This window comes from Anoplophora glabripennis, unplaced genomic scaffold (genome assembly GCF_000390285.2).
Source record: "Anoplophora glabripennis isolate ALB-LARVAE unplaced genomic scaffold, Agla_2.0 scaffold203, whole genome shotgun sequence".
Classification (NCBI taxonomy): domain Eukaryota; kingdom Metazoa; phylum Arthropoda; class Insecta; order Coleoptera; family Cerambycidae; genus Anoplophora; species Anoplophora glabripennis.
The window spans coordinates 718203-744632 of NW_019416311.1; positions in this window are offsets into that span (position 1 = coordinate 718203).

Here is a 26430-nt window from a genome sequence, read left to right on the forward strand (position 1 = left end):
CTTACTTATTAATTAAAATTGATAGTCCTGAACATAGGTACTTTAATTTAATTCGTTTTGTTTTCACATTGTTGGTAGTTACCTATATTGTTTTAAATTTAAAGGTTTTCCATTTTTAGTTTTGAGTTCGTTTGTTGTCTTTAGGTATATAGATATATCGTGAATTATTTTAAAATTAATATTAGGGTCGCATTAGATGAAAGATGATTGATTTTTTGTTTGTTACGATTTAACTCAAAAACTACTCAACCAATTTTACCGAAAGTTACATCTCCTCGGAGTAACATAGGCTATTTTATATTTGCCCCTGCAAAGCCGAGGCGGGTTGCTAGTTTTATATATAATATTACCAGGTTATTCAACATCCATCAAAATACCCATATACCAAAATTGAACGACAAATGTCTATTGACTGTTTTTATGTGGTACCAAACTTTGAAAAATCAGACAGCTAAAAATTATAATAAGCAGGTCAAAGATTGCCACGAAAGTGAAAACAAGTACCAATCGGACAAAGAAAAAATACAGATACTATAAATTTAACATTTTTAATTGCGGCCATATTTAAAAATAATAATTAACGTACAAAAAATGTTGGTACCTAATGAATTATAAATATTAAGTTGTTAAACAAAAAATTGCAAAACAATCTAAATTAAATTTTGGTTTTCTCGAACTATGGACTTTTACTTTTGGGGGTTTATAAAACAAAAAGTGTATAAAAACAGACCAAGGAATTTGGATGACCTAATGAATTGCATAAGACAAGCTTGTGCAGAGATTACGCCACAACAGCTATGTAAATTATTTTAAAATTAAGAAGAGGATTGGAAAAATGTGTTCAACTGGAAGGAATACTAAAACTTAATTTAGATTAACGTTTTGCATTTTTTTTGTCGAAGAACTTCGTATTTATAATTCATTACAATTTTTGTAAGTTATTATTTTTATAATTAATTAATATAATTGAAAGTATTAAATTTGCAGTGCCTGTATTCTTTCTTTGTCGGATTGGTGTTTGTTTTCACTTTCATGGCAATCTTTGACCCGCTTATTATAATTTGGCACCACATAAAAAAACACTCAATAGACATTTGTCGTTCAAATTTGGTAAATGGGTATTTTAATTGGTGTTGAATAGCCTGGTAATATTATCTTTTTAATGAAAAAATGCCTAAAACTACTTTCTGGAAAAACGACTCTTAAAAAATCGTAGTAGGCCAAGCTTCTGTGATATCAATAACATGATTAGTAGAATATAACCTCCTTTCAGGGTACTAATTGTAAAAAAAAATAGCTTGCAGAAAGTCCACAGCCTTCTCACATTTCCAGAGATGTTAACCTGAAAAAAGGAACACACTGTATACATACTATTTTCTTTTATCTATTTTTTTTTTCAAAAATTTAAATTAATGTGTTTTAGTACTTTCATAAACAAACGATAATTCCAGAAAGAAACACTACTAACTCATAACCGTCATAATGAAGAAAAATATATAGATCATTGATGCAATTTTTTGAGTATGTATTATGAATAAAATAATTATTGTATCACAATAAAACACAACAGTCCGAAGCAAATAGCGTATACCTATCTATGTACTCTACATTTGCATGTTTCGCTTCAGGAACTTTATAAAGTCCCTGGACGATATAATTCGTAATGTTCTTACTGTAGCCATTTACGCGAAAAGATTCCCTAGGGAGACACTCACATGCTTCATATACCATTAATTTAGTGTTTAGTGGAATTATGAACTAACTCGTTTGTGAGATTAATGTTGCTTAAATTTTCAGCAAACAGGTGCAAACTAAAAACCTCTAAATAAATTATTTTGAAATGGCTTTCAATTGTTCATAATTGCAAGAGTTACTCCGTGGAATAAAACAAAATACGTATATCAAGTGTTAAGAGCACCATTCTCATGAAAGTGTGTATACAAGACAACAAATTTTAAACATTTAGTAGATGAACTAGTTGTTGTTTATTGAATAAAGATAACTCATATTAAGACCCTTGTCTATTTTCAAGTATGACTGATTTAGATGTTTTAGAGTGCAATATTCTTATAAAATAAACATAATATAAATAAATTATACCTTACAAAATAAAAATTATACTTTATTTGACTCAGGGTAAATAAATATATGAAGAGACATTTGGGCTAACCAAGATCTACACTAAATTAATAAAAAAAAATGTGATTAAAATAACTTTTCAGTTAGTTACTGAAACTCTTTATACCCATTACAATATACATACAGTGTTTTTTTTTGTAATTTACCTAATAGAAACCAAAATGTCAGTTTTTTAAATTTTTTAATTACCTGCATATCTTGAGTTTTACTTGTAACTTTTTAAATATAAAGTGAAAGTTTAAAGACAAAATTGATAATTGAACCAAGACTAACTGTACCTACATAGTAATGGCAAGAAAATCACTTAATATTTTTTGTGCTGCCGTCAATAATTTCACAGAATTTTTGTAAAAATGTAAGTATCAAAACGTCAAAAATTTCTGCTGATAGACAACTGTGATACATACCTCCCTTTTTTAATGCAAGTTTTGTCGTAAAAGTTCGGTAAAGTTATATTATTGAGGTCTTGGGTCACTTTATCGAGGTCTCACCTATTTTCCAATATATATCAACACTATCCGAGCTAAAAAGGGAACCGAAACAAGTATTTTCTAGACCGGTAGCACAAAAAAAAAATACCACCGACCACAATAAGAAGATGATAAGCAGAAAATCATTTGACCACTATAATTTCTTTTAGCAAAATATTTTTATAAAAATTTTGTAATCTCTGGCGTACATTTATATCTTTTTTAACAAATATTAAACCGCTCCATCATCGTTTAATAATATAAAAAATAATAAATAATATAAAAAGTAATATGCCCATATGCCCATACAAAAATATCGTTATGCCTTTATGTTTAGCATTTAATTTTAATTCATTCAAAATTATCAGTATATGATATACCTACATATCCTGAACAAAGTTATTACAATTTAAACTTTGCTTTATCTGATACAAATTTAAAATTTGTTAATTAAAAACTTAAGGGGGTTAATTCAAATGCAAGAGGGGCAATATGAAGTGTGATAGAGAGGGAGAATCAAAGAGATTCGGTATTCGGGTTGAGTTTAATTTTCGCCAAGGTAAATATTGTCCGAAATACATCATTGTTACCTGAAGGTCGAATATTCCGCATGCCAGAGAGCGGCCCGCCTTTCCAGAAAATAGCTCGGCGAATTGATGGAGCGCCTACTATAATAAAACAACTTTGAGGGCATGGTTGAGGAAGTCTAACAGATCGTCGTTGTGTAGGTAGATTCCCGACTAGCCACATGAAGAGAATCGTCCTTTATTCTATGTTTATCCAAAGCAAAGGACAAAATACATAAAATACAAATATCGAAAGAAAATAACGAACGACAATTCAAATAAAAAAGATACTCAAAATTGTTTCTAATTAACAAAACCCGTAGATTTTATTGAGAGGGGGAGAGTTTCATTAATTTCTCATTCAATTTTAATATTGGAACATACAACAACAGTTAAATTAATACAATGAAAATTCAGTAAGTTGGAAAAACGAACAAAAATCGAAGTGAAAGAATACATAAGCAACAGACATACTGAGTGGACCAAGATAGTAGTGTATCCATAGTAGTATCACTAAAAAATATAATTTTTTCTAACTTGTAAACCTCATAAAATAAGTAATTGTTACTCACATCCATGATAATTCGTAGACATCGAACCGGCCGAAACAACAAAATCAAATAACAACCTACCCTATAATGGAATCAACACACAAAATTTAAATCTAACAGCTTTTTATAGGTACAGCCTCACAAATATCTATAATTAGAAAATGTGAGAATATATTATGTAATGGTGACAACAAATCTAGTGATAACATCAAATATGATACAACTGAGATACTAGATACTAGATAATATGTTAAATACAAATGTAGGTACATATTACATACATAAGAGGTGGTAAATAGTGAAGTAAGTTAATTGAAATTGAAGAATAAAAGGACGAAATAGCAAATCTCAAACAAATATTAAAGGCAGTGGCGAATAGGCGCTGGTCGAAGAAATATAAGTTGTCCTTCTCATTAGGAATTTCAAAAAAATACAATGAATCTCTATTTTTCAAAAACTACATAGTTTTCATTGAGATAAATTCTTAAATACGATTGTTCATTTCAATATTAGCATTTATTTTGAATATAACATTTCTCGAATACAAAAAAATTCTGTACAAATTTGAAAATTTAAATGTTTTTCATTTTGCATATAAATTTAAATTGAAAGATTTTTTTTAATCCACATAGATTCAATCGCTTTCCTCTATCGATTAAAAAAATCATCTATTTATCTGTTGTAGAAGCTGAAAAAAAGTCGATTGAAGTTGCGCGAGTGAATTATGCTGCTCCGATTGCATGGTCCCGCCACTTCTCACTCTTTGACTGCTCGACTCCTGTGAAATGTATCAATCTTTTTTGCATCAGAACAGTTAAAATACATTTCCGATTTAAACAAATTTTCATAGTTATAGTCTTATAGTCTTTGAGTCAAACAATCAAAATCACTTTTGTTTGTTATTGTACAGTACGTTGTTTTGCCGTAAACTCACTTCAACTTTGAGCTTTCATATCTCGATGACGATACATTGTATCCACAAGATCAAAAGTGGTTTTTGTTCGTCAATTCCTCTTTCATTTGATCCTATAATTACATTTGAAGAATATGCAAATTGCAAATACGATAGCTCCAGCTCTAAATGTTTATAAGTATTTTTTCGACGAAATTTAGAAAAAATTCTAATTGTTGCTAAAATGAATAAAATCTAAAATTTTTAAGTGGGGATTGATAGTTGAGACTCCAAAGGGTATGTATAAAAATTGGGAGCTCAAAATAATTATTGGTTTTACCGTGAGAGAGAATTGAAAAATAAGTATAATTCTTAATTAACAATTGAATTGTGCGAAATCTACCCTGTCGATTTTCGATTAATAAATTTCTGCAATAGTACCACCTCATGAAGTACTCAGAACAATACTTTTCATATGGCTGCTCTAAAGTCGAGGTCAGAAATAAATACAGGAAAAAAAAACATCTTTTTTCACGAATTTTGTGTCGGTCTATACTGTATTGCAGCATCAATAATGCACATAAAAATTTCGACCCACTTTTATTTTGAAGAAAATCTCAAATCGAAACTTTTTTTCCTTTGACTATTTCTCTAATGTCAATATTCTCCGAGTTATACACGAAAGAAAAGAGAAAAATCCACCTTTATAAAAAATTTTTCACATTTTTTGCGCTAACAATTATGCACAACTTTTTCAACGGGCGCATATCGCAATTATTATCTACATAATATTCAGAACTATTCCCAATAAAAATTAGCGTTACTGAATAAAACATCCATCCCATAACAGATACCGACTGGACTATAAGTATAAGTCACACCTCAAGTGTTAAGTTAATGAAGAACTGGAAAAACTGCATTAACAAAAAAAGAAAGAACGAATTACAGAAACCCACTGGTAACTATGAAAAAGAAAATTGTCATAAATAGATTATATTTCAATGCAAGAAAAGTAAATGAAATAAAAAAAGAAACAGTACGATAGCCCACAAAACATGTGATGAAATATTAATTGTAAAAATTGGAAAAAATAAAATTTGTGTAAAACTAGATTTATAAAAGTTAATTTCTCTGCACCCACACTCAAGAGGATTAACATATCAGCGTAGATAGACAGGTCTGTCAATTCCAGGTTGTTTTATTTAGTTTGCCAAATAATTATATTATACAGGGTGGTTCATTAACAATGAGAAAGTCGAATGCTGAAGATACTACACGTGAAATGGTGACCATTGGAGCAAACATGCCTCATCCCAAAATTGATAGTTTCGGAAATACAGGGTGTTGAAAGTTAAAATTTTAAATCGTTTTTCTGCGATTATTCTGAAAATATGTTGGTTAGGAACTTGAAAATTTGTGAAACTGTATTTTTTTAGGCGACGAATGAGATGCGTGTTGTAATTTCAGCATTACTCATAGAGGGCGCCACTTACGACCAATTTTACCGAAAATTTAGTTAACATTTTACCCTGTATATTTAACATGAAACTTGATTCAAAACCTGAAAGAGCTATCATTTTTCCATTAATTGTGTACTCTTGTTTCATTTCGGGATCTCTATCCGTTTTCGAGAAAAATCGATTTAACGAACACTATGTTTTGATAATATGAGAAATTAAAAGCGAAACAACCCGTGTTATTACAACAATTAACAATAAAACAAATAAAATACGTAATTATGATTTAAAGTAATTGTCGAAGAATCCACCGTTACACACTTTACACGTTTTCTGAGAGATCTTCGAGTTTGAAACAACATATTGGGATTGCGTCTGACTTCGTTGGCAGCGATTTGTATCTTTTGCCACAACTCTTGACACGAGAAAATAGATTAATTAAACTACATCTTTCATTCGAGACCAAATAGAAAAATCAAGAGGATTGAAGTACGGACTTCTGGATGGCCAAGCAAAAATGCCTACATGGCCAATCCAGCGATTTGGAAAAACTGCATCTAAATATGCATGCACTGGCCAAGTAAAATGCGGTGGAGCTCCGTCGTGCATGAACCATATGTCTTAAATAAAGTGGAACTTCTTCAAGCCGTGGAAGCATTTTTACTTGGCCACCCAGAAGTCCGGACTTCAATCTTCTTCATTTTTCTATTTGGAAGAATCTATTGGTTCGTGTGAAGAGTTGTGGCAAAGAATACAAATCGCTGCCAACGAAGTCAAACGCAATCCCAATATGTTGTTTCAAACTCGAAGATCTCTCAGAAAACGTGTAAAGTGTATCAGTGTCAACGGTGGATTCTTCGAACAATTACTTTAAATCATAATTACGTATTTTATTTGTTTTATTGTTAATTGTTGTAATAACACGAAGAAACACTTGGTTTGTTTCGCTTTTAATTTCTCGTATTATCAAAACATAGTGTTCGTTAAATCGATTTTTCTCGAAAACGGATCGAGATACCGAAATGAAACAAGAATACACAATTAATGGAAAAATGATTGCTCTTTCAGGTTTTGAATCAAGTTTCATGTTAGACATACAGGGTAAAAAGTTATTAACTAAATTTTCGGTAAAATTGGTCGTAAGTGGCGCCCTCTATGAGCAATGCTGAAATTACAACACGCATCTTATTCGTCGCCTAAAAAAATATAGTTTCACAAATTTTCAAGTTCCTAACCTACATATTTTCAGAATAATCGCAAAAAAACGATTTAAAATTTTAACTTTCAACACCCTGTATTTCCGAAACTATCAACTTTCGGATAAGGCATGTTTGCGCCAATGGCCACCATTTCACGTGTATCTTCAGCTTTCGATTTTCCCATTGTTAATGAATCACCCTGTATTACATTAACAAATACGCTTCGACAATCCTTGAATCAACGTCAAGATTGCAAAATTGCAAAATGTAGGTATTTCCTTAATTACAGAAAAAAAAGTAAATTCTTGGATCAATATACATTTAATTATTCGTATAGGATAGTATTAGTATAAAAAATTGTATTTAGTTTTCTTAAATTATTAATATTACAAAATTAGAACAATAATAAGATAATTAAAATAATTAAATTGGATTAAAAAAATGCAAACGCCAAATTTTCAAAATTGTATTTTCATTTAAAAAAGGTTTAATTTTTCTAAAATATGGAGAATGCGCCGGTGAAACAATTTTATTTTAGAATTATTCAGTTTATTTACTAACAAATGAAACACATTTTCTTTACATTCAAGATATTTTTATAAGAATGAACAAAACAAACTATATTAAAAAATATATTGCGGAAGAGGAACATCATTCAAAAGTGCAACATTTTATGATATCAATCCTCTAGGGCTTTGCAGCATTATAAGTTGCAAAAAATGTGGGGAAACGTATATCAGATAATGTCCTAAACTTCACCCCAGCGTCTCCCCTAAACGATTAAGTGAATATATTTAAATAAACACCTGGGGTGACTGAAAAGTTCGTATAAATGTATTTAAATAAAAACATATTTTAACTGTTCTACTTTAGAGCTGAATATTTTGAAAATTTTAGAATCAGTAAATGTAACATGTTTAAGAATTAATTTATTTTAACATGTAGTTTTGCTGCTGAGTAAAATTTTTAGTTAGTGGTAGCAGAATTATGAGTGTTCCTTATATTTCTTAAATAAAATTTGTTTGTTTTGCGTTCACAAGCAGAAACAAACTTGTTTCAATGTTTTTTTTTGTTGCTATACAAAACACTTATAGATGGTAAATCAAAAATCTGCTTGTGGACGCAGAACAAACAAATTTCAATCTTTTTTTTTTGTTGCTATACAAAACACCTATAGATGGTAAATCAAAAATGTAAGCACTAAATTTTATTATACGTGGTATATACAATAATTTGACCTCAATTTGGCCCCAATATTATTTTAAATATAAGTTTCAATTGAGTATATGGATAAATATTTAAAAATTACTAAAAAAAAATTTTCGGAATTTGAAAAAATAAACTATTTATACGTATTTCTAAAGGTCAAAAGTATACTCTGTATAAATATGACGCCCATTCAAAGTTACACCCTGTATAAAAACTTCTACAAACACATGTTTTATTTTAAATTATTATTATTAACAATTCCATTAGTAGTTAAATGAGAAGAGATCGGGACAATTCTTTTTGTGTACTGCCATTTTCTGTCAATGGATTCGCTTTCAATATATTGAATTGGTAAATATTTGAAAATGACAAAGTAAATAGCAGAGCAACTTAGCTTTGAAGTAAAAGCGAGGTCGAAATTGATTTAATTTTGAAACATTTTATGTTTTCTGTGCTGGAGTATTTGGAAGCCAAAATAAAATTAATTCCGCCGCATTAGGACGTCTGCGGTTCTATTGAAGACCTGCCAATGGAGAAAGAAGTAATTTAAGAGGTTTTAAAGAAACATACATAGAAACATACAAGAAACAAGTGCGTACTGTTTGACACATGCAATAAGAGTAAGAACCTCATGAAAGATTAATTTAAAAATTATTTATGAAAGCAAAAGACAACAATTATTTAAAATTTATTTATGTACCATTGTAATCACTATAACAACAAGAAATAAATAGACCAACGGAAATTAATTAAAGCAATGAAAATTAAGTAGACCATCAAAAGAGTTTATAGGTAACATACAAAGTGATACAACAAACGCAAACGTCTTGCAAATACCTCTTGAATATACCCACAGTCTCTTGGGTTATTTTACAAGAATTTTAAAACTTCCTTCCTTTTTCTATTTATCATAAACTTTTTCTCAAAGTCGAATTCTCCCACAAACAAGCTTAGTTGAATTTAACAATCACCTTTTGAGTTGATTATTTATTTTACTTTTCTTTGTGACAAATTTGATAAAGTACAAGGCAATGAAGTTTTATAATTTCATTTAAGAGAAAAATTTGGAAATTAAATAAAATAAATGTACGTTTCAAAAAAATAACCTAATTGCCGTAACTCCAGTTGAAAACTAATTTTAACACATATATTAATCCTTTACTAATTCAGTTGCAAGCCTCTAGTTATTTTAGTTGTCCCCTTCCAATTTTTGATTCATCTTTTGTTTATTTCCTCAGCCTAGTAGTTATTTCCTTTCCCGAGATTTGCTGTTATACCTATTTTGCCGAACAAATGCTCTGTTCCTGGATTTTTAGTCTTTTACTTTGTTTTCTTGTTTTTTCCGGATTTCTCTCAGAACGATGTTTACTCTTACGTGACAATCCAGATGGACTACGGGAAATACTGATACTTCTTAAATACATTTATGCTAAACAAATGACTATCAAGGATTTTTGTAGAAATTTTTTATGACAAATTGTAGGTCTGTCAAAATTGTCTTTAAATCTAAAAACAGTTCCTTTGACACTCAATATTTCTTTTATTATGCCTTATTATGCTTACTTTTTTTTAATGTCTCATTTTATTGCACTTTCACCTTCACTTCTTAATAACCAATACCTTTACAACCATTTTTCTCACATAAATACTGTTCTTACTTTTATACAAAACTTACAATAATTACATTCCCAAATTCTTCTATTTTATTTTAAAATTTCATGCTTTTTATGGGTTGCCGACAATAAAATCTGTTTTTTCTTTATTTTTTTAGATTTACTATAGAAAACCAATATAATCTCTACTGAAATTGTATACTAATAAGCCAATTTAATCCTTTTGATATTAAATCTATGGTTATTATACGTTATATAGATCGTTATTGCATAACCTGAAAGTATTGCTTTATACTGAATTATAAAATAATTGGAACGACCTATTACTTATCTAATGCAGGGAGTGCTAAAAAATAGATCATAAGAATTAACTTGTACGTATGAACTCTGCAGATCAATTAGTTTACATTGTTCTTCAATATTCTTATAATACAAAACGTTGATTTAAAGAAATGGCTGTCATTCGAAATACAATTACAGTTTTTTCGTGCAGATGAACATGCCGTATCTTGTTGATGATGCATATCGAAAGCATGTGTTCACTTGCGAAAGCCAAAGCTATTTATATTTATGCTTGAGGAAATATTTGTCATGTACTCATATTTCAGTCATACGTATGATACAACTTGGCACTATGGACTTTGAGCATATAATCTGCACATACAGTGTTATTTTTTTAAAACCTGACATAGACCAACTTTTTTATTTGAAGTGATATACTATTATTTGAAAATGACTTGATTAAGAAAAATATTCAAATAATTCTTTCCGGTGTTGCCAGATATCTGCAGTAGCTACTAAAACAATATTTTTTTAAATGGTAACACCGTATTTTCTTTACATAATTTGACAAAACTTTAAATTCTAAATAGAAAATGTTATGTCACATTTCTTTATTGGAGTAGCCGTTCTAGAACAATCAGCAAAAACAACGATAATAATCTGCAGTCGGCAGGAATTAAAAGAGGATAACATAGCAATAGTAGGTCTTGGAAATTAAACAAAAATTGTGTTGTTTTAAAGGAGTCATCATTATTGTAGATCCTGTCATTGTGTTATTTAACGGCTGATGTATTTGAATGTGTATAAAAAATAATTTTTAATTCAGATGCTAAGGTGAATCAGTTATTTAATCCACAAGAGAAAGTTGAATTAATTTCTCTTCATGTTGGTGGCTTAAGTTTACGCAATGCGTGCGCTGAATTCTACGCAAGACATTCCGATAAGCCTTATCCAAATCCGGAGTTTTTAAAAAATAACTTAGTAAAACTAAAAACAACTAGTAGTATGTGCCCAAGAATCTGCAAAAGGCTGAAAATCATCTTAACATTTTAAATTAAAACGTTATTTTTATACACATTCAAATACAACAGTTTTCAAATAACACAATGACTGCACAATAATTGTTCTTTTATACAACACAATTTTTGTTAATATCCAAGGCCTACTATTGCTATGTTAGCTTCTTTTAATTCCTGCCGACTGCAGATTAGTTTCGTTGTTTTTTCTGGTTGTTCTAAAACTGTTACGCCAATAAAGAAGTGTGACATAACATTTTTTATTTAGAATTTGAAGGTTTGTTAAATTATGTTAAAAAATACGGTGTTGCCATGTAAAAAAGTATTGTATTAGTAGCTACTGCAGTAATCCTGCAACACCGGAACAAAAAATTATTTGTACATTTTTCTGTCAGGTTTTAAAGAAATTGCACTGTATTTGACATATTTATATCTGACAAATGTTTGATAACATAGCAGCTTCACCTTGAAAGAAATCAATTAAACACAACAAAAATGTTGTCGTGTTAAGCTCGGTAGAAAGAAAAGCAATTACGGATTAGATAAGCTCACCCAGACAATTATCTCTGCCAAAAAAGTGAATACCACCATTTAATCTAACCTAAAACGTTTTAAAACGAGAAAATATACCCGGTCGACTTTATAGCCCTAATGAAATTGATTTTGCCGGCCCTTGAAGGGTCGTCTTTGAGTAATATCCCTGATAACTTTTTTTCGGAGCGAAGTAAGCGGAATTACCTCCCACTGAATGAAACCCAATGTCCGATAAGACGACAGATCGAGCAAAAGATTAAATGTAATGGTTGGTTTCATGTGAAAATGGGATAAAGAAAATCCGGAGTCGTGAAAAGAGAGACTTCGGCCTGGGTGTAATGGCGGTGCATTATCGCCTTGTAGATACAATTTACGCGGTAGAAATTACAGACGGCGACCTATTAATCATTAACGATGATTGATGTTTTCTGCGTTGTGCGTTTCAATCCGCAAACCTGTATATTTATGTAGATAATGTATAACCACGATATATTTAAACTTATCTCGACAGGTGCGATGTAATTTGTACCTGTTCCTTAAATCAGAATTAACATGTATTTGTTACGAACTCATTTGAATATGCTGACGGAAAACTTACAGAATAGATTTTCAAAAGAAAACAGTAGGACACAACTTAATTAGTTTGTACCTTTGTCGAAACTGCTTTAAAAAAATAGAAAATTGTATAATAAGTATGTCTACATTATCAACTAGCTTTATGTGTTTATAAATTCTTATTTTCAGTTCCGATAATTAAGTCACTTACACGCCACGTGACCAGTAATTTTGTTTGGAACAGTAATTTTATTTCCTTCACGTTGGCAATTAAATTTCGGCAAAATTAAAAATTATTGAAACAGTAAAATCAAAATAACAATAAATAACTACATTCTGTTCTGTAACAAAATTTGTTAGTTCTCGGAACGGATGGGCCAACTCAGACAGTAAAATATTTCAGTCAACAACAATTATTGAAAAGTTAAGGGTTTTCAAATAGGTTTAGCGTCGCCATAAAGTCGTCGAGAGGATAGTGCCTTTTGTCACCGGGACTAATAAATGTGCAAAACCGTCCTTCGGAGAAGGCCTCATGGAATTTAGCAATGTTTTTGAACAAGTTGACTTAGACCGTCGTCGGGGCCATGTGTTGAGCATCTGGTATCAACTAACTGCGTCGGTTTAGCCCATGGTGAAGGGAAAAATCGATATTTCTAATAACGCGCGAAATTTATTCGAAAAGAAGTAGGAATTACAAGATATTTGTTAAATAAGTTGATAGAAGATTCAAGAGATATTTTCAACAATATGCGATCGCATTATCTCGGGCGTAAACGTAACGTAATTAATATTGGTCACCAAGATGTAGGGATTTTTCATTACCAGTACCCGCTCCGCAATGTTGGTTGCTTAACTCGGCGGTCACCTGGCTTGTAAACATATATGAAAGCTCTGTATTGTTGAGCAACATAAAAATAAAACTGTAAAATAAAACCCAAAAATATAATAACTTTTAATTGGATTATAATTTCATGAAAATTTCAGCAAATTAAAAATATTTCCGATATATTTTAAGAAATATGAATATACCTACATTGGAAAACCCAATAAATTGACAGATAAATAAGCAATTTTATATTGCTACTTGTAATATAAAAATTGCAGATTGTTGGAAATTTCCTTGTTTCAATCAATTGATAAGCATTTGGAGATAATAGAACCGGCTGGTGATTTTTAGTTACATTTAATTTTTATTCAGTAGTACCAATGCTCCACTGAAAATTTTTTATTTATATCGCAGATTCATATTTTAATTAAATAGTATATGGTAGAATCCTTAGAGATCCTAATAAGTATATTGTGTTAAATATCGATAGGAGTGACTATAATACTATTTCGACAAGAAACTTTTGTTATGAATGAAATTGGTTAATATCAAAAATTAACAGTAAATAGGTAACTAGCTTATTAGAAATTTTGTAAGTATTATACTTTGACTTACTTTTATTCTAAAAGTTTTAGGCTTTTCAGTAAATTAATATAGCGAATCGTGAATTCCTTGACAATTTTTTGTACTGGGTGAAAAATTAATACATTTCAAACGGATTTAATAGATATGTCTACAGTCCGTCACAATATTCCATGTACCAGGTACTTAGGATTCATTTATTCAGAGAATGAAAATATAATCTGCGTTTGCTATGGCTTATTGAGCCAACAGGTGAAAGTTGTTGATTTTTTACCCACACATCAAGAATAAAAAAAGAAATTTCGAATCGCAACGAACACATAGCGTATGCACAGCAGTCCCCTCGATTTTACAAAGAATCGAAGACCTGTTGATTACCCGTTACACACGATTGGCAAGAAAGCACTTGAAGCGGCTTAACCCTATGCGTACTAACCAGAAATGATATGTTAACCCGGAGCCCGAAGATGTTCCATCAAAACCCGAAGAATCCGGGTCAAACCGGGAGATCGGGCAACCCTAACTAACACATGGTGAGTGTAAATTTAACCATTGTCCTAAACTGCTTTCCATCTATCGAGCACACCGGGTGACCAAGAACTAATGGTTGACTGTTATGACATATTATAATGCCGTAAAAATACCTGCTTGCGGTTTCATATTTATTCTTTTCGTTTTTCTGTAATGGCGGACAACCATCAGTTCCAGGTTACCCTCTATGTGAAATTACCACAGATTATATCCAAAGTGTTTCATTTAGACCCTGTATGAAGTCAAATTTGGTACGCTAATACTTACAGGATGAATCAAATTTAAGATTGGACTGGAAAGTATAAGTGAAAATGAACAGATAATTCCATACGATCTATTTTGATGAAGCTCCTTCTCCTACTATTTTTTATATTTCTCAGAAAATAAATATTTAAATTGGTAAATACGACTTTCTAAATAGCGATTCAATAAAACACCAGTTTGACATGTTCCAGCAAGTATTCCTTGTACTGATGCAAAATAAAAAAGGAATCAAATTTGTCATGAAAAAATATCAAGAGATTTTTCAATGAATATTAAAAGCTTTATGTTAAAAGGCCACATATTAAGGCTGACAATTTATAGACAAGAAATCGCACTTTTAGTAAAACAATTATAGAATAAGAAGATTCAACCAGGAAGTAACGAAGCGTAACGTCAAACTAGAGCAACTTTAATTTTTCGCATTGAAATATCACGGAGAACATGTAGGCATCAGAAAATGTATGTACCTTTCCTTTTTTGTAAATTTGTAAAGATACTCAATAATTATGATTAATGCACGTGTTAATAATTTCCTAAAGTATTCTACGGGCTGTGATTATGTTTATAATACCTTACTCGATTTTCTGTATATTCAACGGGCGTGCCCAAGTTAGTTCTTATACTCTTAGTCCAAGCATTCTGTCACGGATTAATGTTAAATTTGCAGAAATTATTATCTGGACAAAAAAAATATGACCGTATAGAAAATAAAATTTTAAGTGGAGTTTCTTGTTCTTTAAACTCGATCCAATATGGCGAACATGGTTAAAAAAATCCGCAAANTACATTTCAAACGGATTTAATAGATATGTCTACAGTCCGTCACAATATTCCATGTACCAGGTACTTAGGATTCATTTATTCAGAGAATGAAAATATAATCTGCGTTTGCTATGGCTTATTGAGCCAACAGGTGAAAGTTGTTGATTTTTTACCCACACATCAAGAATAAAAAAAGAAATTTCGAATCGCAACGAACACATAGCGTATGCACAGCAGTCCCCTCGATTTTACAAAGAATCGAAGACCTGTTGATTACCCGTTACACACGATTGGCAAGAAAGCACTTGAAGCGGCTTAACCCTATGCGTACTGACCAGAAATGACATGTTAATCCGGAGCCCGAAGATGTACCATCACAATCCGAAGACTTCGGGCTAAACCCGGAGATCTGGCAACCCTAATTGACACATGGTTAGTGTAAAAATTCAACCATTGTCATAAACCGCTTTCCATCTATCGAGCACCGAATGACCCAGAACTAATGGTTGATCGTTATGACATTATAATGCCATAAAAATACCTGCTTGCGGTTTCATATTTATTCTTTTCGTTTTTCTGTAATGGCGGACAACCATCAGTTCCAGGTTACCCTCTATGTGAAATTACCACAGATTATATCCAAAGTGTTTCATTTAGACCCTGTATGAAGTCAAATTTGGTACGCTAATACTTACATGAGTCAAATTTAAGATTGGACTGGAAAGTATAAGTGAAAATGAACACATATTTCCATACGATTTTTAGGAAGCTCCCTCTCAACTATATTTTATATTTCTCGGAAAATAAATATTCAAATTGGTTAATACGACTTTCTAAATAGCGATTCAATAAAACGCCAGTTTGCCATATTCCAGCAAGATTTCCTTGTACTGATGCAAAATAAAAAAGGAATCAAATTTGTCATGAAAAAATATCAATAGACATTTTTCATTGAATATTAATAGCTTTATGTTAAAAGGTGATGCCACATATTAAGGCCGGCATTTTATAGACAAGAAATCGCACTTTAAGTAAGACAATTATAGAATAAGTAGACCCATCCAGAAAGCGACGAAGCGTAAGGTTAAACTAGAGCAACTTTAATTTTTCGCATTGAAAGATCACGGAGAACATGTAAGCATCAGAAAATGTACCTTTCCTGTTTTGTAAATTTGTAAAGATACTCAATAATTGTGATTAATGCACGTGTTAATAATTTCCTAAAGTATTATACGGGCTGTGATTATGTTTAATACCTTACTCGATTTTCTGTATTAAGGCAATCTATATGACACTGGCCAAATTTAATTTGAATGTGTCCGTTAGTTTGGAAAATTGAACATTTTTAAAAGAATATTAATAGGAATTTGAATAATTTTTTAAATTTTTTCATCATCACATACTTCCGAGTTCTGCGCTAAATCTGAACCATTCTGTAGATGCCACTTTTTGACTTTGTACACAGGAAAAAAATTGCATTAACATTTATTTACTGTTCTTTATTGTCGTACTGTTGGCAATATTTTTTATAGAAAATACTAACTGCTAACTACAATTTACACATTACCTACAAATTGTATTTAAGGTGTTGTATTTAATTTTACTACAATTTTGTGAAGTATCCAAGTAGCGTTTTATGTTAGAATTTCCTCCGTTATTTGGTCTCATTTTTAATTATGACTAAACCTAACCAATAAACTGTAAAAATATTCTCCCCTACAGTAATGATTAACCAGAGAAATATTTTTGGCTAACACTGACGCCCTGTAGCTGCTGAGTGAAGCAATTTTAGATAGAGGTAAGTTTATTTAATCACCTTATTTTGACCCGAAGAATTTGTGTAAATTCCGCACAAGGAATATTGGGACCCTGAGTGTATGTATAAATCATGCATATGCAACGGAAATGGAATGTCCTATATCAAGAAACAAAGCATGCCAGTATTTCTAACAGGCACGTATTCTGTTAATAACACCAGGTATAAATAAATCATGTCAGAGTTGAATGCTATAAGTTTAGGAGTCGGAGTATTAGGTATTTGGTATTGTGTACCATAACGTGGATTCCAAACAATAGAAACGTAGTCTAAGTTACGCAAGTAAGTATCTACTGAATGAGATTGAATAGAAACAATTAGATGTACGAAGAACACTCTTTCGAAAGTTTGAATTTAACGTTAAATAAAACAAGACAATCACTTTACTACTTTACTAGTAGGAAGATACATAACTTATATTGCTTTTATTTTAATTACCAAATTAATAAAAAATATTTTGATTTAAAATTTGATTGAACACCCTACAGGTACACTTAAGTCATTAATTTTGGAATAGGTATCGACGACATCATTTAAAGAGAGCTCACCTAAACATTAAAATTGTATCTCTTTCGACATATAACATCTAAACTGGGAATGTAACTTCTTATTTTTAGAAGCAGCAGATAACAGCCCACCCAAATTATATTTGAAAAAAAATGGTGCTGTGCAATATAACAAGCTTACTATTTTTAACCGTAATCCCCTAAGGACTATGCTAATGTAGGAGGTAAAAGGGACATAGGTCAAAGTTATAGGTGCTAAATATTTAATAAGGTTGGCCATTACTCTATAGTTTCGGACCAATGGATTTGTATGGGCGTAAGGACGAAAAAAAACGTTACAGACGTTTGTGTCTCAAATAACTCTAAACCTTGATCAAGTTTTCAGTGCGTTCTTTTGGTATAGTTTATATAACATTAAAAAGTTGAATTGTTTATATTCGTATGTGCCACACTGATACATGTATAGAACTAGTTGAATTTGTTCAAGATTATTATTATGAATTTATATTACAATTTAAACTTCAGCATTCAGATATAAGCTATTCTTTCTTGAGAAAATTCGAAAAACATACAGAATTATAGTTTGTTTTAAAATTGTACTCGTATTATTTATATTAAAACTTGTTTAAAAATATTACGAAAAGAATTTATCCTGCCTGCATCAGATATATTATAATTTTAAATATGACAGATTTGTATATAAAATATACATACATAAAAGTATTTGCAACTACTAGATTTAAGGAAATATATCAATTTTTTTAAACCTAGAAGAATCTGTGTATTGTATCAAAACCATCATCAACCGTAAATCAAACATTACAAAAATAAATAGAAGAATTTCTATTAAGACCTTGGGTACACCATTAGAAATAAAGTGTCAAAAGTCCCCACCGATCCCATGTGTGCTAAAAAAGTTATTCGGGGTCAAAAGTCAAAATTTGAGGTTTTTTGGATTTTTTTCGAGAACGGTAAGTTTTATCAAAAAAGTAGCTCAGACAAAAACTATAAATCTGAAAATTATCTACAAAAATGGTTCATATACTTTTTTTCTAAGAACCACCATTCCTGAGTTATCGCGATTCTAAAAGTTGAAGGAGTCACGTTCTACATGATATGCACATATATGTCACGTATATACATAGTCAGGCACTTAATGCAAGTAAAAATACCTATTTGTTATTTTTACATGCGATAACCGGTTGCGATACTACATCAGCAATGTCCAGAAGGAGTAAAACATAAGTATTAAAATTATTTGGAAAAAAGATTTGATTGAATGCAGAAATTGATTCTTCACCTCAAACAATAATCACAAAAGGAATTCGCTTTCTCCTTAAGGAGCCCCAAAAAAAATTGATTGTATAAATAAATATAGATATTTAACTTCTGTAAAAAATACATGAAACAAGAAACAAGTACAACTATCTTGTCTTCCTCCAACATCGGCTTCTGCTAATCAACCCTTGTATCGAGTATACTATCAAGTTCAGACATGGCTAGGCAATCAACTGAACCCAGAAGACTGGGGTTGGAAATTAATACATAATACTTTGGAACCGATTCAAAACTTTACTTCCACCTGCTCTGGAAAAACTCCTAAACACTATTTTTTGCAATTGCAAAAAAGGTTGTAGTGCTAAATGTGGCTGTAGAAGAGTAGGGTTACTGTGTTCTCCAGCGTGTACTAATTCCCAAAGCCAGTCTTGCTCAAATGTCCAATTGAATACAACAGACGAAGTTTCATGTGATTTCGATGAAGAGACAGCTGATTCATCTTCATTTGAACAATTTATGAACATCCAGCAAGAAGAAAAGGAAGAAGAAGAATAAGAAATCGAAGAAGACATGACTGTTGAAGTTGACTTTGAAGAGTATGAATCAGATTAAAATATCAAAAGAAATCGGAACTACAGTTAAAGTCAATAACCAATATCAATATCAATAATCATCATACAGTTAAAAGAGAATTGTCCCTGAAAATTCCGTCATAACAGTTCGTGGAGTAAGCCTACCGGGGAAACCACGTTAAGAAAACGCGCCAAAGTACACTACCTCACAGGTGGTGTGGAAATGTGTGCATATCATGTAGAACGTGACTCCTTCAACTATTAGAATCGCGATATCTCAGGAATGGTGATTCTTAAAAAAAAAGTATAAGGACCATTTTAAAAATTAAACAAGATAAATGTGAAACAAAGGAGTTGTTATTGCAATATCTGGGCAGTCACGACAATATATACATATTTTAATATGTAATAAATGATGAGCAGTTGCCAATAAAAATTGTAACAATTTTACCTTAGAAAAATATATGCCCTTGAGCATAAAGCAATGGTAGCTAAACATACAAAGAATTATTATCATTAAACATCTATAATCATCACAATCATAAGATTACATAGAACAATTAACAACAAAGTACTTAAAGAATAATTACCTGCTAATTAATACGGGTTAAACACTTTGATTTTTCACTATTTTGCCTCACTCCCCGCCGATCGTCGTACTCCCATCTCCACACTGTTCTCACTTCAACTATTTAGGCTTCCTTCCAGAATTCCCCACCTAAGCGTTTGCTTTTTGCGATTCCTTCTACCAACTGTTAATATTAGGTTTTCATTATTGTATAACACTCACGTAACAGGTGACGTTGAAGTTGATGCGATAAGTATGGTTTTGCACACTTTCAATCACATATTAACTAATAAACAATAAATTTAACTAACTAACCGTATTTATCAAATGTGATTAAAAAATGCAATCATAGGTGGCTCATTTGTTTAAAATAAAACATGTATGACAGATGACACATATTAGTATTCCAATAATTTTTTTTAGTTTTATCAGCTTGCGCCTTTCAATTTAACGTCTTGCGTCTTTTTTTCTGTAGTTGATCATTTATTTTTTATAATTTATTGTTTGTTAGTTAGTGTGTGATGTGAATAAAGTCATTAGAACAATGTTTTAAAAGAATACTTTGTCTTGGTGTGACTTAGATACAATAATAGATTTTCCTGTTACATCATCATTGCATATTGAAGTCGACATGTCTCGAAAATAAGTAAATATTGGAAAAAACTTTATATTACAAAAATTACTCAAAATTTAACGATCTTTCAGATGGAATGCATTTCCACGTTCCAGGTACCAAACATTTTTTTAGTATCGCCACGCCATCTATACAGAAAGATTTGAACTAACAGTTCTAACTACAATTTGAAGCTATTCGAGAGACCTAACAACCCCAGCTTCCGGAACCAAAATAAATTTCTTCATTTCGGAGATATTGGCAACGGGAGTGTTAAATGGCACACTCTGTATACTTATACCGATATTTACTATGCTATGTGCATGGAATTATTCTGTTTGATACCTATGATGTTGGACGAGGATGAAAAACTAAAAAGTTAGTAAATGAAAAGTGGCGGCTCTAACCAATGTATTTCTAGATAACGTTTGCTTTAATATTATACATACAATTAAAAAAAAAAATAGGGACAGGTTAGTGAAAATTTTGCAGTAAATTAAATTTTTTTAATAAAAAAAGCTGTGTTTTTCAAAATTTTAAACTTACTACAAGCTATAATTTGAACTACATATGCTAGACTGTATTCAAATTTAGTATAGGACAAACGAAAATGATTTAATACAAACTAATATTTCTCTCTTTTTAAACCTCCGTTTCGACCCTCTTTACCTCTTCAAATCTATTTAAAAGTGATTCGACAACGGGTTGACTTTCACCCTCCCTGGCGCTTACTTGCCGTAAGATCGCCAACTGTATAACCCTAAGAATGTAACTGAAGAACTTTAATGTTAATAGCATAGTAAATTCAGTAAAGCAATTACAGCGGGTATTCTTGATGTTTATGTTAAACCAAAACATAAAAATACTTTTATTTCCGTTGTAGGGAAGCTAATCCCTTTGTCAAAGTATAAATTCCAAGCATACTTAAATACTTAAGATTCAGATATTAAGTAGCAACTTCCAGATTCAACCGGAAAGCCTTTTTGTTTCGTAGAGAAGGTACTTAAAGGTAGTCAATCATACCGGAGTTAGGTTTTTGTCTGTGAAATTCATGAACGTGGGGGAATATTCCGTCCGCAAATCCTTGCTATACATCATGTAATACCGAGATCTAAATGTAATTTATTTACCCAAATTTCAATCGTCTATAAGGCTGGAACACAATAATCCCTTAGCGGGAAAACCCCTTTTGTACTATCTTTATTTTGAGCCTAATCGTGACTGATCAATAAATAAGCCTTAAGTGAATACGTGAAGGTACTACACATAAAATAAATTAAATTTCTATAGTCAACGATGCCAAATATACTGTATAATATGTTTTTACGATCGTGCAATAAATTATATTTTAATTGAGTCAATTTCAAAAGCATATCTTTATTGTACTAGTAAAGTAATATATAATAGGTTCAATGCAACATTATTTGTATTCGACGGTGATTTCTCGTTGAAGAATCCTCCTGGCAGTGCTTTTCTTATCTGTTAATAATTTTTTGACTTCCTACGTCTACTCTATTACCTGCAAGAAGTATTGCAAATGATCTCTACAAATTATTAGGTACTATTTTTTTATTTTTTTAAGAAAGCGAAGATATGTGAGCCATTTCATTGAATATATTTATTTCAAGTATCAAAGATTTTTCTGTAAGTGGTCAAAACTGTTAAAATATTTGTCATTTTTTATACAGGGTGTTCAGTACTTTGAAAAATATTGTTTGTCGCCAAGAGTAAAGTACCGTTATTTTTGACAATATCGAAAAATATTATCAGGGATGTCATTTAGGATCCACAGGGGATTAAAGTTTTTATTTTTTTTTAACAATGCGGACAGCTAATCTGTATGTACCACTTTATTTGATATTTGCAAAATTTATGCAATAATCAATTTCTTTAATTTTATTTTTATTAAGTCAATTTATTGCTAATAATTTGAAAATTTACATAAACAAGGAATAATGTAATTTTTTACAAAAATAAATTTTACTCAAATTTATTGCCTTCAATTTCTGCACAAATTACAGCTCTTCTAATAAAATCTCTATAGACATTTCGTACTTCGTATAAAAGAATATTAGTAATTGTTACTCTTATTATGTTTTTTAAAGTGTCCACAGTAATACCAAACGGTTCAGCATACACTTTTTGTTTTAGATTGCCCCACAAAAAAGTCCATTATTGCCAGATCAGGACTTCTAGGAGGTCATGGAACAGGAGCTAATCGTCCTATCCATCGACCTTTAAAATGTTGGTCCAACCATTTTCCAACCATAATTGTAGAATGAGATCTTGTTGAAAATAAGCCCTCTCTCGGTGTGCTAATGGCATATCGTTTAGGTAGTTTAAGAAAAACGTACTTAGTAACTGCAAATAAGAATGCTGGTTCAAGTTTCCCTCTATAAAATAGGGTCCAACTATTCCAAAATAAGAAACGGCACACCAAACGTTAACTTTTTTTTAATACTGTCGTCTACAATTAATCCGAAAATTAGGATTTTCCGAAGCCCAGTATCTACAATTTTGAGAGCTAACTATTCCATTCGTGGAAAAAGTCGCCTCATCCGAAAAAATAATATAGTGGGAAAAATTTCTGTTTTCGAGATGGTGCTCACCCACCCATAAACAAAATTCCAACCTTTTAGAATCATCCCCTTCTTCTAGTGTATGGACAAACTTTGGTTTATAAGGATGTATTTTATTTTTTTTAACAATCTTTGTAAACGAGACTTACTAACGTTTCCAATTTCTGAAGCTCTTTTTCTTAAAGATGTCTTTGGGGCATTTCTTATTGATTGCATCACTAATTCTACAACATTTTCTTCTTCGTTAACCGCTGTTACCCTTTTCTTTTTTAATACAGAACCAATGTATTAAAATTTTTGTACAATCCGTTTTATAGTCTTATCTGTGACTATTATGTCAGGCCATTTCTCATTAAATCGTCTTTGAACTGCCGCGAATGATATTTCTTCACCCAAACCACAGCACTGAACAATAAATACTTTTTATTCGACAGTGAGCATTGTAATCTCAAATAAAATATTTACTAAAAAAAATTCAACAGAAATTAGTGAAACCTCAAATTTTTAATCCCCTGTGGATCCTAAATGACATCCCTGATAATATTTTTCGATATTGTCAAAAATAACGGTACTTTACTCTTGGCGACTAACAATATTTTTCTAAATACTGAACATCCTGTATAAAAAATGACAAATATTTTAATAGTTTTGACCGTATTGGAACAAGCAGGAGTTTTTATAAACAGTGACTTTTTGTCGTAAACCTACAAATAAAAAACTTTTCCCTTTTCCGGACATTATAGCGGGACACGCTGTATATACAATTAGCATTGTTTATTACTAATTAATAAAATTTAGCAACATAAATCCAATCGGAAGTTTTGGTAACTTCATCAGAATATAAAATAAATGAGTTTAAGCAAAATGTTTCACATGAATGTGAGCAATAGAACGTTTTGTTTTCGAGACAGAATAAAGTAAAACCGGAAAAAGGTATCACACTAGCAGATATGCTGCAAACTAGCAGATACAAAGCGTACTTTCCTATTATATTTTGTTTGTCTATTGAAAATTTTGCATTTATTTTCTTTATAAAATATAGTTTTAATTGTAGTAAAGTAATTATTTACTATTTACCGTTCTTGTTTTAATTATTTTAATATAGTTCTATGCATTGTTATTCTATACTATTTATCGTTTTGTTTTAATTGTTTGGACAATTTTTTTTGTATATGTTTGTTTCTGGATATTATTCATTGGCTCAAGTTTCATCGGTCTACATAAACATTCTCAGATATGCAGTGCGGACTTTTAAGAACAAGGATACCCCTTTATTTTTTATTTTTCTTGGAACGCAAGTATCGAGTGATTAATACATATTGACCTTCTAGATCTAGATGTACCTGCTGAACCATCTACAATGATGCAGTTGGTAAGTCATAGCCCGCAGCAATTATTGTCGTTAAACAATATTTCGAATAATCCATCTAGGAATATTTAAAATAAAATAAGGTAGAATAACTTTGTAAACAGATTTAAAATTTTTAAATTTATTAATTTTTTGTTTGTTTCAGCTCGAAAATCTAAGACATTTTGATATGCCTGAATATGAAAAATGAACCAATTACTGGACTATGATATAATTAATAAATCTATTTAGTAACTATTTTCTACTTCACTTCTACTTTCACAGTTTTAAAATTGTGCCATAAAATGGCTTTCTTACTGACTAGTAATAATTTGTCTTCAAACATTTCCATTGCCTCCTAGATTATTAAACTGAAACAGAAACAATACGGGTGATTCACAACTTATCCAACAAAATTTGGGAATAGATGCGGCATGAGAAATGAAGTCAATATCTTAAAAAATTGGTAAAATCCTTCCGAGACAAAAAATGATTGAAGTTCTAGTACATTCAACCATTACATAGCTGGACAACTGTACTCTCTAGCGTCATTAGCAATACGCGTGGAGAGCCACGTGGCCTCAGCGACTCCGAATACTGAAATCCGATTTTACAACCGTCGTTGCGTTAGTGTTTACCTGTTATCCATGATGTTTACAATAATTTTTTAGTAGTTAGTGTCAAAAATGGCTTCCGTGTATAGCAACTTGGAGTTAATGGATATCATTTTAATTTACATACAACATTTTGTATTATGGTGAAGCATTTGTGTGAAGCAAGACAACATTTGTGTTAGTTCATAGAAACTGACTAAGACGGACACAAATGTGTTTACACGGTGGATAAAATTTTGAACAGTTGTTGTAACATCAGGTGTCTCAAATTATTTTATTATTTAAAACCACAAATTAATTTTATTAATTAATAATAACAATAACGGCAAAAGCAGTTGAATTTCCTGATATAAAATTTGTGTTCTTTCCTTGCGAAAATTTTTGTCCGATTTTATCACAATTTGTCGCCATGCCGGTCGCATTGTGCGCGGTCAGGTTTTACGGTGGACCAGTTTCCAGTGCCGTGCAGAAGTGTATTTTTAAATCATTTTCGAACTGCCCTCTTTGATTTTTTCTTTACAAAATTGTTTTGTAATAGCTGTTTTACACTGACAATTTATTCATCAATAAATTGACGAAGTTCTTTATCAATTAATTCACGAATTTATTGGCAAACAGTGTGGTTTAACACTGCTACAGACTTTGTAAAATTTTTTGACGTATGAATTAGTTCTACCAATGAATCAAAGAAGCAAATAAATTTCAAAAATGTCACCTTTCCACTCATAATTTTAGTGATACAACACCGGTACCGTTCTGACACATATTGGGTTGATATTTATTTATAAAATTTTGAATCCTAAAACATTTTTCCGAGTAGTCGCTCTAAAACAATTGCAGGAAAAAAACATTATTATGCAAATTCGAAATTGTTCCTAAAATGGGAACAGTCATAAATTGTGTGAAAATTCTGTTTACATTGTGATTTTTACAACTGTGAAATTATTACAAATAAATTGCAGATTTTCCCAAATTTTCATGCAATATTAGATAGAAAGTTTGATATAATTTGTATGTCATGAGTTTAGGAACCGCAGTGTTTTCTGTGTGTGAATTACCAACTGATTAATCATAATTGGTTCAGCAAA